Below are 4,268 nucleotides of genomic sequence, written 5' to 3'. Positions count from 1 at the left end.
TAGGGGATGAAACATTTATTTGGTTTCAATATACTTTTCAAAGGAAGTAAAGATTTTTATCTATATATAAATTAATGTCTCATCAAGCCCTAAAAGATGACTGTCAAAAAGTGACCTCCTTTACTTTTGTGGGAAATGTAATCACAATTTCATTAAAAAAAATGACTAGTATATTCTGTTATCTACTAGTGAGCAAATCTAATAAAGTAGAAAGTTAGTAGGAAGAATATGCCATCTCATAATTGGTAATTATGATCAGCACAGAATGTACTTTGCTATTCTCTTCATACAATAGAGTTTTGAAATTCTGCTTTGTTGTAGCAGCATGAACTGTACAGTGAATCAGAGCAGAATTTGTTCCAAAACCTTCATTAGGTAACTGCAGATTTTTGCTAAAAGCCTATCTCTTGGATTTTCAGAAATGACCTTATTCAAACAACATGACTACAATGAACATTTTAAAAGTAATCCATGTCACTTTAGACCAATTCTTTAGACTAGCAATATATTCTGTCTTCATGGTATCGAACACATTTCGATATTGCCTAGTTTGTTTTGATCATATTTGTGGTTTACAGAAGTACAATACATGTTTTGGGTATATATGGAAACAAATGAGTACAAGCAGTTTAAAAAAACCTACACACTTTTTAGTATAAACAAAGTTATCCCTTTCCCACTGATGTGATAAATTGAAGCTTAATTATTGTGGCTCATAAGCATGAAATCGCTTATCTTCAACAGTCATTCTAACAGGTGGAATATTGGTTGATCAATTATAATAAGCAAAACCTACTAGAGAGGCTGGTGTAGTCTCTGATTAAAATTATAGTATAAAATTGCTGGGGCAATGAGATCAGCACTAACCAAGCAAAGTTAAAACAGTAAATTTGCTTGCTATATAGGCAGTTCAGATGAGGTGGTGGAGAGTTCAAGTAATTGATCAAGCATTGACATTAACAGCAGGATGTTAGAAGTTTGTAAGACTAGAAATAAGTTTGTGACTCATTGCAACTTAGCTTCTACTAGAGTAGTTTGCTTCTAAAAGCAGGGACATGAAGTTTAGAGGTGTTGTGGATGGGAGAAAGTTGAGCTGAAAATGGATGTACTCCTGGCATTAAATAATGATGCCTTCATCTACAGTTAGTGTGAGTAACTTACCCTAAAAAGTTTCTTAAATTTGTACTAAAACAATACACTTGTCAGTGATAATAAAGAACTGTGATACAAATACTGTTTCCCTCCCTTTTTCCCCCTTAAGCATAGACTTTAAGGTCAGAAGGGACCATTATGATCATCTAGTCTGACCCCCTGCACAGTGCAGGCCACAGAATCTCACCCACTCCTCCCAGAATAATCCTCTCACCTATATCTCAGATATTAAAGCCTTCAAATACTTTGAAGACCCCAAGATGCAGAGAATCCTCTAGCTGTGATCTGTACCCCATGCTACAGAGGAAGGCGAAAAACCTCCAGGGCCTCTGCCAATCTACCCTGGAGGAAAATTCCTTCCCGACCCCAAATATGGTGATCAGCTAAACCCTGAGCATGTGGGCAAGACTCATCAGCCAGACACCCAGAAAGTTCTCTATAGTAACTCCTATCATCCCTTCATTGACCTATTCCCACTGATAATGAATGGTCAATTAGTTACCAAGATCATGTTATCTCATCAAACTATCCCCTTCATAAACCCATCTAGTTTTATCTTGAAACCAGATAGATCTTTTGCCCCCACTACTTCCCTTGGAAGGCCATTCCAGAACCTCACTCCTCTAATGGTTAGAAACCTTCGTCTAATCTCAAGTCTAAACTTCCTACTAGCCAGCTTATATCCATTTGTTCTTGTGTCCACATTGGTATTAAGCTTAAATAATTCCTCTCCCTCCCTGGTATTTATCCCTCTAATATATTTTAAAAGTGCAATCATGTCCCCCCTCAGCCTTCTTTTGGTTAAAGTAAACAAGCCAAGCTCCTTGAGTCTCCTTTCATAAGACAGGTTTTCCATTCCTCGGCTCATCCTAGTGGCCCTTCTTTGTACCTGTTCCAGTTTGAATTCATCCTTCTTAAACATGGGAGACCAGAACTGCACACAGTATTCCAAATGGGGTCTCACCAATGCCTTGTATAATGGCACTAACACCTCCTTATCCCTACTGGAAATACCTCTCCTAATACATCCCAAGATCGTATTAGCCTTTTTCACGGCCATGTCACAATGGCGGCTCATAGTCATTCTATAATCAACCAGGACTCCGAGGTCCTTCTCCTCCTCCGTTACTTCCAACTGATGTGTCCCTAGCTTATAACTAAAATTCTTGTTATTAATCCCTAAATGCATAACCTTACACTTCTCACTATTAAATTTCATCCTATTGCTATCACTCCAATTTACAAGATCATCCAGATCTTCCTGTATGATATCCCGATCCTTTTCTGAATTGGCAATAGCTCCCAACTTTGTGTCATCTGCAAATTTTATTAGGACACTTCCACTTTTGGTGCCAAGATCAGCAATAAAAAGATTAAATAAAATTGGCCCCAAAACTGATCCCTGAGGAACTCCGCTAGTAACCTTCCTCCAACCTGACAGTTCACCTTTCAGTATGACCCGCTGTAGTCTCCCCTTTAACCAGTTGCTTATCCACCTCTCAACTTTCATATTAATCCCTATCTTTTCCAATTTAACCAATAATTCCTCATGTGGTACTGTATCAAATGCCTTATTAAAGTTGAGGTAAATTAGATGCACTGCATTTCCTTTATCTAAAAAAATCTGTTACTTTCTCAAAAAAGGAGATCAGGTTGGTTTGGCACGATCTACCTTTTGTAAAACCATGTTGTAATTTGTCCCAATTGCCATTAGCCTCAATGTCTCTAACTACTTTCTCCTTCAAAAATTTTTCCAGGGTCTTACATACTACAGATGTCAAACTAACAGGCCTGTAGTTACCCGGGTCGCTTTTTTTCCCCTTTCTTAAAAATCGGAACTATATTAGCAATTCTCCAGTCAAATGGTACAACCCCTGAGTTTAGAGATTTATTAAAAAATTTTGCTAATGGACTTGCAAGTTCATGTGCTAGTTCCTTTAATATTCTTGGATGAAGATTATCTGGGCCCCCCGATTTACTCCCATTAGGCTGTTCAAGTTTGGCTTTTACCTCAGATATGGTAATATCTACCTCCATATCTTTAGTCGCATTTGTTAAGTTACCATTATCCCTAAGCTCTTCATTAGCCTCATTAAAGACTGAAGCAAAGTATTTGTTCAAATATTGGGCCATTCCTAGATTATCCTTAACCTCCGCTCCATCCTTAGTAATTAGCGGTCCTACTTCTTTTTTTGTTTTTTTCCTATTTATATGGCTATAAAACCTTTTTCTATTGGTTTTAATTCCCTTTGCAAGGTCCAACTCTACCTGACTTTTAGCCTCTCTCACTTTGTCCCTACATGCTCTAACCTCAATAAGGTAGCTTTCTTTACTGATTCCTCCCATTTTCCACTCCTTATATGCTTTCTGCTTTTTCTTAATCACCTCTCTGAGATGCTTGCTTATCCAGTTTGGTCTAACACACCTGCGTATAAATTTTTTCCCTTTTCTAGGGATACAGGCTTCTGACAGCTTCTGCAACTTTAACTTAAAATAATTCCAGGCCTCCTCCACTTCAAGATCCATAATTTCTTTAGTCCAATCAACTTCCCTAACTAATTTCCTTAATTTATTAAAGTTAGCCCTTTTGAAATCAAAAACCCTAGTCTCAGATTTTTTTTTGTTTATCCTTCCATTTAATTTAAACTGAATTAGCTCATGATCACTCGAGCCAAGGTTGTCTCCTACAACCATTTCATCTATGAGGTCTTCGCTACTCACCAAAACCAAATCTAAAATAGCATCCCCCTTGTTGGTTCAGCAACTACTTGATGAAGGAATTCATCAGCTATCACATGTAGGAAAATCTGAGCCCTATTATTATTACTAGCACTTGTTCTCCAGTCTATATCTGGAAAGTTGAAATCTCCCATGATTATGCATTTTCCATGAGTATTTACTTCATTAAAAACATTAAAGGAGGTCTCTATCCATATCCAAATTGGATCCTGGTGGTCTATAACACACCCCAAGCACTATCCCAGGGGAGGATCTGATAGTTTTCTTCCCCAATGTGATTTTTGCCCAAACAGACTGTCTTCTCCATTCCATCACTTTTTATTTCTTTACAATCTACCTCATCTTTGATATACAATACGACTCCACCACCTTTACCC

Source organism: Pelodiscus sinensis, chromosome 7 (assembly GCF_049634645.1).
Source record: "Pelodiscus sinensis isolate JC-2024 chromosome 7, ASM4963464v1, whole genome shotgun sequence".
NCBI classification, from domain to species: domain Eukaryota; kingdom Metazoa; phylum Chordata; order Testudines; family Trionychidae; genus Pelodiscus; species Pelodiscus sinensis.
Note: the sequence above shows the minus strand (reverse complement) of the source record.